Source organism: Arvicanthis niloticus, chromosome 21, assembly GCF_011762505.2.
Source record: "Arvicanthis niloticus isolate mArvNil1 chromosome 21, mArvNil1.pat.X, whole genome shotgun sequence".
In the NCBI taxonomy this organism is placed as follows: domain Eukaryota; kingdom Metazoa; phylum Chordata; class Mammalia; order Rodentia; family Muridae; genus Arvicanthis; species Arvicanthis niloticus.
The window spans coordinates 51,245,442-51,257,958 of NC_047678.1; the positions used below are offsets into that span (position 1 = coordinate 51,245,442).

General features: G+C 43.6%; 1 long non-coding RNA gene across 1 annotated transcript; it reads right to left on the reverse strand.

Annotated features, from left to right (window-relative positions):
- Window positions 1-10,074: 10,074 nt before the first annotated feature.
- LOC143435339 (uncharacterized) lies at window positions 10,075-12,228 on the reverse strand. Its single transcript, XR_013105556.1, has 3 exons — window positions 11,955-12,228; window positions 11,779-11,862; window positions 10,075-11,611 (listed from the first exon to the last, which is right to left on the reverse strand). It is a non-coding gene; the product is annotated as an uncharacterized LOC143435339 (long non-coding RNA).
- Window positions 12,229-12,517: the final 289 nt, after the last annotated feature.

Consider the following 12,517-nt stretch of genomic DNA (forward strand, 5'->3'; position numbering starts at 1 on the left):
GGGTAGTTTTGGTCGACTTGACACAAGAGACACAAGAAGAGAAAAAAATCAACTAAGAAATTACCTCCACTTTTTGTCCTGTGGTCATGTCCATGGACAGTTTTCTTGGTCCTTGATGAGATCCCAATAGACCACTGTGGGCAGCTCCACCCCTAAACAGTGGTTCTTGGTCTTATTAGAAGGCAAGCTGAGGAAGCCAGTGAGAAAAAGTACCAGAGTAACTTCCTTGTATGATTCTGCGCCTGTTTCTGCTTGACTGTTTACCCTGACTTTCCTCAGTGTAGGATTTGAACTGGGAGAAGAAAAGTATCTCAGCCCTTTGCTGCCTAAGATCCTTTGACCATGGCATTGATCACAGCCATAGAATGCAAACTGGGAAAACAATCAGCTGAAAAATGCTCCCCACTGTCCAAGAATTCTTGTAAGCTATTTGATTACACTCTGAACGAAGAAATGGTGTTGTTTCCTGATGAAACATGTTCCTAGTAGTGGTATGGCTCACTCTTAGTAAACATCTTTAGTCCCAAACAATGAAGGCAAAGTTAATATTGTGGAAAGTAGCACCATGTTTGAAAGTTATGTCTAATTGAGTGGCAGGAAACGTGATGAATCAGAGAAACATTTGACAGAAGAGGATATGCTTCACTCTCATGAGAAGAAAGTGGGGGGAGGCTACTTAAGAGACAGCACTGCAGAGAGAGGAAAGAAGACAAGGAAGCAGTTTTACTGGGAAAGATTTACAGAGACCAGAAAGATCCAGGAAATGGTGAGCTTATTCCATAGTAAGTCTCAAAGCAAAAAACATTCTAGGCCAAGATAAGATCATATGAAGCTCAGGGTTCTAGTACTAGTTTTAAGTTCCCACAATGAGGCAGTAAGCTGAGAGACTACATTTACACTAAGAGAATAAAGAATACATTTGCAAGGGAGATACAATGAAACACCCTCGTCCATTGCTTGAGGGGGATCAGGTCTTGTCTCTGAGGAGAATATGAGCAGAACCAGGGATGTGGATCAGGACAGAGTGGGTCTTTTATTGGGTCCCTCAGTCCCATCCAGTCCTTATGAGATTGTTAAAGACAAGCAAGAGCTTGACCTCTGGTTCACAATGAGATCCTGTCCCACAAATGGAGCAGTGTCTCAGCAAGTAAGGATCAGGAATAACTGGAGAACTCCTTAGAAGCAGTCCTGATGCTGAAGCAGTTCTCTAGGAGGTGTCCCAATAGTCTCTGGAAAATTGACTTAAGGGCAAATCATCTCACAGAATCCCAAGAAAGAACAAAAAACCCATTGTCCCATCTTGAAGGAGTCAACTCTGTGGTGTTACAAGACTCCCTGAAGGGAAGAGTCATAACAGGAGCCTGGAGGGGAGTCCAAGGACGCCTCAGTGCTTCTCAAAAAATGAGTATCTTTATGCCAAAAATAATTTAGAGGAATCCCCCTTCTACTGGGCTTTCACATCTATTTTGGCCCTTTAATGCACACTGGAAGCAAGACTCTGGGACAGAACAAAGAATAACAGGTTCAGGTTAGATAGGGCCAAGAGCTCCTCAAGCCATGGCTCTTTCTGACTTTGCTCCTCCAGATCACAAAACCAGAAGCCTGTGGATGTGGCTTTGACAAAACTCCCTTGTAGACAGACTCTCTTATGTACTCTGTAGATCCATCACCTGACAATATAAAGCTGATGTGCTATTGGCTGAGGCAGGAAATAGAGCGAGAACCACCAGGAGAGAGAGAGAGAGAGAGAGAGAGAGAGAGAGAGGATCTTGGGAAGGAGTCAAGAGCTGGAGTTTGACCTTGAAACCGGAGGAAGTCTGACTCATGAAACTGAGGACAGACAACCAAAATGTGGCAGATATTGACTAGAATAAACAAGTTGTAAAAGTTATGAGCTAGTCTGGGAATAGGCCAATGCTTATGGACTGGGCATATATTCATAAGTTATTAAGTCTGAGAGTCGTTATTCTGGAAACAACGAGGCTGGATAGAAAAGGCAGTAGTTACCAATGGCACACTGAATGTGAGGCTAGAATACAGACTTAGAGCTAAGAACTCTTGGTTGGAAGACAATTCTGTAGTGATCCACAGAGAGCAATGCAGATGGCAGCTCTAAAATAAATAAATAAATAAATAAATAAATAAATAAATAAATACCCTGATGAGGAGAAAATAAGAGCTCTTCTCCTGGACCCTAGTGCACTTACCAGGTGGTTCTCCTCTAATTGCAGGCTCATGAATCAATACAGCTAGGAGGTGCAGACGTTTCTCTCATACTGCAGCTATAATGCACTTCCGTGGTGCAGCAGAGAAAATGAACAGCCTGGGTCTCTCAGAACCCAGCATGTGCCTGTAGGAAAAGCCTGCAATGGCTCCTAGACAGAAACAATGCACTCCGAGATTCTGATCTACCTTCCCAGGATGGACAACAAATACAGGGCAAAGAAAAGCTATATCCCAAAACTGGCAAGGGCAGCCTACCTGCTGGACCAAGCAAAGAGATAGAAGCTAGCTGCCACAGATGTGTGCTGGACTCAGGAGCCTGAACAATACAAAAAGGCAGAAAGAACACTGTCACTGTGCTGTGGTGACACTGAGAAGACACAACCTTCTCAAAGGGAAATGTATTCAATTTGAAAACAATAAAAAAAATCCCAAGAAGTTGGGTATCAAAAATCTTAGAGAGAAAGAATTTTTCTCTAAATAATATAATCAGGTCTCCAAAGTAAGGAGAGAGTTAGAGAGAATAAAAAGCAAATTATTATTGCATTAGGATATAAAGGAAAGTAAAACGACCGATGGCATTTGGATCCTATAAAATTTTGTTTAGAGTGTAAGCAAGAAATGATTATATGTTCAGTAATGACTGGGGTTCTAAAATTGACAGTGGTAATCATTACAATTAGGAAGATGTTTCAAGACACTTGCAGTGTATTTGGCATAATTCTAACACATCTCTGGATGTTTTAACTTTATATAGTGAGATTATGGATTTCAAGAATGCTGCTGTGCTGAGTGTTGATGTGGTAGATACTACAAATAAAATTTCCCATGGCCTGAGGTCAGTATTTCTATTTTGGTCAAGCTTCAAGAATGGCATATATAGCTTGATCATGCTAGCCCTTTTGGTCCTTGGAATACTTTTATTCCTGCCCATCATATTAATGCTTGTCTTTAACAATATCAACATGTTGGCAGCCAAAGTATATGGCTTGAACCTGAAAATGGACCTCAAGAAAGAGTCATTAAATTAACAGGCTGGCAAGCCAAGGATGGGTAAGATTCTGCACAGAGCCTTACCAACCTAAGACAGAAGTGCATTGCTTTGAATAACACATATTCCCTGATGGGGAAGGAAGGCATTCTTGTCAGAATGACCTAAGACAGGTTCATTCAGCACCATTTGTTGAAAATGCTGTCCTTTTGCCCACAGGATAGTTTTGCTTCTTTGTCAAATATCAAGTGACCACAGGTGTGTGGGCTCATTTCTGGGTCTTCAATCCTATTCAATTGATCTTCTTGCCTGTCTCTGTACCAATACCATGCAGTTCATTAAACTTTTCATCCCATACAACTCAGGGATTTGTAGAGTACAACTTCAGAACTTTAGTTCTATCCCATTTATCTTTTCCTTTTTCTGTACCAATACCAATGAAGTTTTTAATCACTATTGCTATGTACTACAGATTGATGTCAGGGATGGTGATTCCACCAGAAGTTTATTATTGAGAATAGTTTTTCGCTATCTTGGGTATTTGTTATTCCAAATGAATTTGAGAATTGCTCCTTCTAACTCTATGAAAAAGTGAGTTGGAATTTTGATGGGGATTGCATTGAATCTGTAAATTTCTTTTGGCAAGATGGCCATTTTTACTATATGGCAGATTGGGAAAAAATCTTTACAATCCTACATCTGATAGAGGGCTAATATCCTCTGACAATATTTACAACAAACTCAAGGAGTTAGACTCAAGAGAACCAAATAACCCTATTAAAAAATTGAGAATAGAGATAAACAGAGATTTTTTAGATATTTAGATAGATTTTTTATAGATTCTTTCTATATTTATTTATTTTTAATTGGATATTTGATTTACATTTCAGATGCCACCCCCTTCCCCATTCCCCCCTTAGAAAACACCTATCCCATGCCCTTCTTTCCTTTTTGCATTTATACACTTTTTAAAAAATGTTAATCAAAGGGTTTATAAGTTTGGTAATGCTCAATCAGAAGTGTAACCCACTACCCAACCTAGATATATCACCTACCTTTGATGGTGGAGACACGGGAACATCTGCCTCCCTGTCTTCCCCCTCTTTCTCTCTCTGTCTCTCTCTCATCACCTAGATTCTCCTCTCCTTCTCTTCCTCTCCTTACTCCTTCTCTTCCTCTCAGTACTCCTCCCACCTTAGCTCCTCGTACATATCACCCTTCCTGTTAAAATAAAACTTTTCTCTCAAAATACAATTAGAGCATAATTATGCCAAATTTTACCAGTGAGGTACAAGATAGTCCTAATACCTAGTCTATCATTTTGTTGACTAACAAAACCTCTGTCATCTCTCCTAACTAAAACACTTAGTTCTGAACCTGGCTTTTTCCTTGGCTTTAGAATGAATGTCAGCTGAAAACCATCCACTCAAATCTTTTCTCTCAAGGTAAATAACCAGGATTGGCTATGAGACTGTAAGTTTTCGACCCCATCAGAAATCCAGAATGACTGAGTTAACTAAAATTGTGGGAAGCACAAAACATAGCTTCTAAAACTTAGCCAATTTATAGGACCTCTGAACACCTGTACACTCCCTATACTACAAAACATTGGAGCATCTGTTCTTCAGCCTTCTGGCCCAGAATCATCTGACAGACCTTAGTGCTGCAGAATTATTAAGGGCTGATTACTCTAAACAGAGAATTCTTAAGTGAGGGACCTTTAATGGCCAAGAAGAACATAAAGAAATGTTTAACATTCTTAGTCATGAGGGAAATGCAAATTAAAACAACCCTGAAATTCCACCTCACATCAGCCAGAATGACTAAGAACAAAAACTCAGGTGACAGCAGATGTTGGCAAGTATGTGGAGAAAGAGGAACACTTCTTCATTGCTTGTGAGATTGCAAGCAGAAACAATCACTCTGGAAATCAGTCTGGCAGTTCCTCAGAAAATTGGTCATAGACTTACCTGAGGACACACACAGGTATACCCCTCCAGGGCATATACCCAGAAGATTCCTCAACATTTAATAAGGACTCATCCTTTACTATGTTCATAGGAGCCATATTTATAATAGCCAGAAGCTGGAAAGAACCCAGATGTCCCTCAACAGATGACTGGATGCACAACATTCCATTTACACAATGGAATACTACTCTGCTATTAATAACAATGACTTTATGAAATTCACAGGCAAATGGATGGAACTTGAAAATATCATCCTGAGTGAGATGACTCAGTCACAAGAGAACACACATGGTATGCACTCACCAATAAGTGGATATTAGCCCAAAAGGTCAGAATACACAAGATTCAATCCACAGTCCATATATAACCAAGAAGAAGGAAGACCAAAGTGTGGATGCTTCAGTGCTTCTTAGAAGGGGAAACCAAATACTCACAGGAGGGAATATGGAGACCAAGGGTGGAGGAGAGACTGAAGGAAAGGCCATCTGGAGACTGCCCCATCTGGGAATCCATCTCATATACAGTCACCGAACCCTGACACTATTGTGGATGCTGGAAAATCCTTGCTGATGGGAGCCTGATATGTATGTCTCCTGAGAAGTTCTGCCACAGTCTAACAAATACAGAGGCAGATGCTCACAGCCAACCATTGGACTGAGTGTGACGGGAAGGAGTTGGAGAAGGGACTGAAGGAGTTGAAGGGGTTTGTAGCCCCATTGAGGAGCAATATTGTCAAATGGCAAGATGCCCTGGAGCTATCGGGGACTGGACCACCAACCAAAGAGTACACATGGGGTGGGAACCCATGGCTCTTGCTGAATATATGCCAGAGGAAGGCCTTGTTGGACATCAGTGGGAGGAGCGGCCCTTGGGCCTGAGGGTGTTCAATGCCCTAGTGTAGGGGAATTCCAGGGCAGAAAGAAGGGAGTGAGTTGGTAGGTGGGTATGAGAGTACCCTCTTAGAGACTGGGAGAGGGGATGGAGAGGGGAGACCTGGAAAGAGGAAAGCATTTGAAATGCAAATAAAAACATATGCAATAAAAAGGGGGGGCTGGGGGATACAATGGGAGGAATAATTGATTCAGGTAATCAAAGGGGATAGCAGGCTGCAGAATTAAGAGACCCAGAAAGCTCATTTGTTGTGTGACCTCCATCAAGCTGGGTAATGGAACCTGCACTCCTTAATTTGTAAATTGCCCATCAAAATGCTTGCTTGGTCTCCATTGGAAGCTGTAGTACATATATCCATAAGTTCTTTATGGAGAACACTTCTCTTAACATAACAGCCAAGGTATGTTTCCAAGTATCTGTGTCCATATTAGAATGTAAAGGTCCACATGCCCAGCTCAGCACTAAACACACATCCACCCCATGTCATCCTCCCTCCCACTAGTCACTCAAGTGCTGGCAAACAGCATTTCAGTGCAGGGTTCCTCCCCTTATCTTCAGTCTGTAACCCAGCCCTTCTTCCTGAAGTTTGTCTATGTAATCCTCTATGGGGGCTCAACCTGGACCCATTAAAAGCATTTCTAGGAACTGACCACACTACTATTGTGCTCATGCCCCAAGTACAGTGGAAACTTTGACCTGAGTATCTTTCTATGTGTACACAAGGAGACCCTACCATTCTTCCTTTGTTGGAATCCTGCAGACTCCTCATGTCTAGAGAAGGTAATCTGCAGGACAAGCCTGGACTGCTGTGCTGAGGCCAGCAAGACTTTTGCAAACACTTGGGTTCCCAGTTATATATGAAGATCACTTAGAATACCTCCAGGGTGTTTCTAGAGAGCACTAGGACTCCAGTGGATTTATAAAGTCTATAGCTCACAGGATCATCTGGATGTTGGAGTTGATAAGGAGAAACAATGCACAGCTGCAGAATGGGGATTTCAAGCAAAGGAAAAACCCATAACCACAAAAGTACAGAATAGTTGAGTATACTGCAGTACAGGCTGAGTACTCTGGGAGGGAGGCAGCAGTCTGGCAAAGTTTCTGTTACTGCCATGAAATAAGGAATTGAGCCTAAAGACCTGAATCCAAAAACATCCTGCTATAAAAGTCAGAACAACAAAATGTGTGACTTTGGAGACCAGGTTTATGGGCAGAAGAACCTGGGTTCATGTTTTCTTCATTGAGAGAGGGAGGAATGGATGAGTGATAGAGAATGAATGAATGAATGAGTGAGTGAGTGAATAAATGTTGTGTTGAACATTTGATGAACTCGAGATCCCATCGCAACTCAGTGCCTTCTTCCTTCAGGGACACTGTCCTCTCCCATTTATTGGAAGAATGTTTCAAAAGGTGCAGGAGAAGCCTAGGAGGATGTGGAAAGCCTTTCCATCTCTCTTCTTCCAAAGTGGAGAGTATCTTTATTGAGGTTTAACTGTCGTCCTGAGGGAGAAGCCTACAGTGGAACTCATGATGGGGCACCTGTCTCATCAGAGGTGACAGATCCTCACCAGGTTGTTCTTTGGAGGCAGAAGCCAATTAGACAAAGCCCACATTCCCATCATTCCTTGAGGTATTCCTCCCTCCTCCTATAGGCACAGCAGACCTAGGACACCACCAGCATCAACTGTCCTATGGATCCTTATGAGGTACAGATTTCTTCAGGGCCTGATGTCAGCCTCTATCCCAATGAAGGCTGAGCTTTCAAGACCCTTGCATGGGATGGGGAGAACAGCAGTTCTAGACATGTGAGGAGGGCCTATCTAATCAGAATTTTAGTTTCACTAAGGAATACCAAGCTGCCAACATCAATTTCATAATCACAGGATACATGTCCTTGAAGCTGACTGTATCTTCACCCTGTCCTTTCTTTCTTCAATCCTCTGAGGTCACCATGAATGTCCTAGTTTTGTGTTTGGGTATGGCCTCCCATAGAGCAGAAGTGATAGCTGTGCCATTCATTCAGCCAGGGCTGTCCTCCCTCAGACAGTGGTATCACATTCTCAGAGGCATGGAGCTGTGCACTGAGCATTGGACTCTGAAAGGTCTCTCTCACAGTTGTGGTTGGAGGAACAGTGCACCCATGACAACATTTGCCTGGTGTGTCCCCTGCATGCCTTGACTGCATCTCACTTAGATGCCACCACCTGTGTAGGCCCTTAAAGAAGTTTCAGTATTTGGTGTATTTTGTTTCCATTATTTAAAAAAAAAAAGGAGACAGGCACGTGTTCAGTCTCCTGTTTCAGATTTGTGGAAAGATTTAAGGAAAGGGACAGAGCACTTCTAAACCTTCAGGTCACCTTCACATTCTTTCCCAAGGGCATTATCTGTAACCTTTTCCAGTGCAGGAGATGTATCATGGGCCAGGTCAACTGCTGCCTCTTGTCTGCTCAACTAGGGAGGCCATTAGACTGGGGCCTGGGCACAGAATATGAAGACATTAAGATTTAACTCTGGAAAGATTCCAAACATGGCTGATCCCTACCAACCTCCCTCATCCAGGGCTTTTGTGTCTCTATGCTGTTCATCTTAGGAGAGATTGCTTGAGGACCATCACACTGCTGTGTAGAATGTCTGAAATATATTCCTCCTGCCCATGTAAAACTTTGTTCCCTCAGGTAACAAGGAGCTTACCTCTTTTCTGCTGCCATCCCTGTTCCATGGTGGCTGCAAATGGTCACTAGACTCTTTATATTTGGTAGCTGAACAGTTAGAAATGCAATGAGGAAACCCTGTGGTGGAGCTGCACATCTTTCATTCCATCACTTGGGAGGCAGAGGCAGGTGGACTTCTGAGTTCATTACTGGCCTCATCTTATGGAGGGAGTTCTGGGATACCTGGGCTACACACAGAAACCTTGTCTTGAGACCACCCAGCCACATGTTGAGAGAAATGTCATGTGGAGATATCAGTCATAGTGGAGGAGGAGTGAGGAAACAGTCACCTCAAACACTTTTAATTCCATTTCCAGGATGATAAGGATGCTGAACCCTTGTCAAAGTACCTGCATTTGGGTCTCTTCCTTTGAGGGCAATCTCTTCAGTTCACTACCCCAAGTATTAATTAGATGACTTGGTTTTTGTTATGTGGCTTTCTTTTGGACAGTAGAGTCAGTCACCAGACGGAAAACATGTTAAGGTTGAAGTCTGTTAACAAAAACCTTAGGTATTCTCGTGATTGAGAAGAGTACCAATTTAGGCCAAGGTCTACCAGTCTTAGAATTCGTGAGGACAACATACCAGTAAATGGACCATGTCACTTAGGGAAAACATCTCACCTCCCCCATGCACCTCTTATACCTCAGATAGGGACAACAAGAAGCAACTCTCCCTAGATCCCAGCACACCCCATAATATGTATAAGGTTCCTATCCACAAGGAAAAAATGTGCATGAGTTATTTCACCAAGAATTATCTGAGAGCAGCTGTGTTATTGAGCTGTAATACTGTTGGGAACAGTTTTCTCTTTGGAAGTTTTTCTTGCTGGATCTGGGCCCTGACCAGCAGTCTGGGTTTGAGGTTTCCCCAGAGCTGCTTGGCTTGCCACTGAGGATGCCACTGGCTATTAATTGCACAACACATTCTGCCACTCTGGCTCTGACTCTGGTCCTTGGGATCCAGTGTAGTGTGTAAAATATTCACTATAAAAGGACTGTTGAGTCAGTGTCAAATCTCCTGAGCCCATGTCACCTTTAATCTACCTTCCTTTGTGGTGGGGCCCAAGTGTGTACTCTTGAGAAGGTCTCAAATAAATGTTAAATGCCTCTCACTGTGTGAGCAGCAGGGCAGGGTAGAGTCTTAGCGTGACTTTGAGGTCCTTGCTAAGCCCTTTGCTGCTCTTCAACAGCACAGAGAAACTGACTGACCAAGAAATAGCCAGCAGGAAGTATTCCACGCACCTCCTAAGTCCCCTTCACCCTCAAAAGATACATGTGAGGCAGTGTTAGGGTAGTTACCACAACGAGGCTTTATTCTCGTACCAGGTAAAGCAGAAGACCCCGAGCCTGGATGAGGCACTGCTTATATACACCCTAGAGTGGCGTGTTCACTTCTGATTGGCTGTTCACTCATCACCCCTTATTACGCCCCGGGATTGGCAGTGGCTTGGCACGCTTTCGCCTCTTTGCACCTGTGCAGTTAGTTGTTTACTTGTGGGAGCAGGATGCCAGCTCCATCTTGTAATGGCGGATGCTATCACCACTAACTGTGGCTCCTTACAAGGAAGAGCTGAGGGAGAGGACCAGTTTAGATGACTCCCAGAGTATCATCCTTGGTAATACTTTGGACTGACAGGTATAATTTGACTTCTAATTGCAGGAACTCGGATGTTGAATTATTTCCCCGATACAATATGGGAATAGTCAGAACTGGCTCTAGGGATCTGATGTTCTCCTGTCCCTAGTCTAGCTCTTAGGTAAGAGGAGGATAGATTCTTGTATACCCTTCCTATAATGTAAAGAAAGCCCATGTGATGTTGGCAGCCAAGAGTAGTGTTTCATACAGCTTGTGACTTGCAAGAGAGAAGCAGCTGGAAACAAAGGTAGCAATGGAGGGCTCAGGCAGGCCCTGCCATGGATCTGCTTCAGTCAGAGCAAGAAATCACATTTATCCAGCTGTCACAGCCACATAGCTCATGCTACCTGTCACATGATCTCAGTGTGTGTCCTACACTTCCTCTGATTCTCAGCCCTCCCTTACTCTCTAACGTGCTGTACCTTCAAGTTAATTCTTCTATGCCAGCCCTGTGCCTATGCTTTATGTATTGGCAAACTATCCATCCTGTCTTTGATCTGTCAGAGTACAAGATATCAGGTACGGTACCTTCATAGGGCAAGCATTGACTCCTCTGTCCCTGGTGACATTCCTGACCTGAATTCTCCATACAGAGTCAGGCCTGCTCTTCCAGGTGGGCAAGCTGACAATTACAGTGAAAAGGGTCAATGACCACAAAGTACAGAACAGCACTTTTAATGTCAACTGTTAGTAAAGTTTAGTTCCATCCCCTTGAAGGGATATAAATCTTTCTTAGCCTATGTATCTCATGGGATACCATCATGCACATGACACGCTCAATGTTAAGACTTACAAAGTTCTACCAAATGAGGTATGAGAGGACAACTGTGGACACCTGGGCACAAGATGCCCAAACCCAGAGTCCACAGAGACACAAGTCTCACATTCATAGTTCTAGTTGCAACAGCATCAGCAACAGGCTTCTTCTGTGGAGTGGGGCCTTCTTCCTCTCCTAGGATGCAGAGGTAACCTCTGACCTGAGTCTGTCAGGCTCTCTGTATCCTGGAATGCCTCATGAAACTCTGGTCTTTGCACTTTTCTCCATCTATGCACGCTGGGATGCATAGATGTTTTCCATGCATTTCCTAAAGATGTGGCTGATCCTTACAGTGGCCAGGCTTCTTGGCTGGAGTCCATCTTCTAAGCCTGGGCTCATCATCTTGAACAATCTGTTCAGTGTCAAGAGGCTGAATATGGAGAAAAAATGAAGGAGCTTGTGTAAGTTGAGAGGAGAGTGGCTTTCTTGCAAAAGATGAGTTCCCAGCTCTCTCCCAGCAGTCTTTGTACCTAGCAGACATCCTAGCACTCCACCAATACATATGAAAACCCTCATGGCTATACTTGTCCCTCTAACCTGAATTCTGAGCTTTTTGTTGGAGCTCTCCTGTCAGAAGAATCAGAATCTCTCTGAGGTGTTAGCCAAGGAGACCTGCAAGAGCTGAAGGAGATGGAGACAGGGATTTGTGGGCTGTCTCTCCACTATGTCAGTCAGGCTATTTGGAAAGAGTTAACTTGTGCCACACTGCCTACCTAGAGGCATCCTAGAAACCCTGTGGAAAGTGTCAGGGTCCTAGCACTCAGAGGTTCTGGTGTTAGTTGCAGGCTCTTCTCCTGCACTGCCTGAACTGGTGAACAGCATGACATCTTCAGGCTTTGTTCTCCTTCCTACAATGGGACTAAGAATGGAAACATCCAGTCAGGGGTATTCTCATGAGAACTGCAAGGTCACTCAATGACTAAGGAGGAGATGTTAAAGAGCTTCAAGAATGGGGTAAGTGAGCACAGAGAATGTGAGGAGCCTGGGTACTCTGAGGGAAAGAGACACAACTTGACCTTCAGGGATCATATACCCAGTTACAGAAAACATCACCTGTGTTGTCCATGTACAGAAGGCAAGCGAAGAGACCCACACATAGCTACTGCAGTGACCACACGGAAAGTTTTCCCCTGGAGACTCAACACCTCAGGGGATGGGATGCATATATAAACACATCCAGGAGTGAGGGTGACAGCCAAATGGTTCTTCCTGCATAGCTGAAAAAAATGTCCAAATGTTACTTCTGATGAGTGCCCACTCTACTGGGCATAGCCCC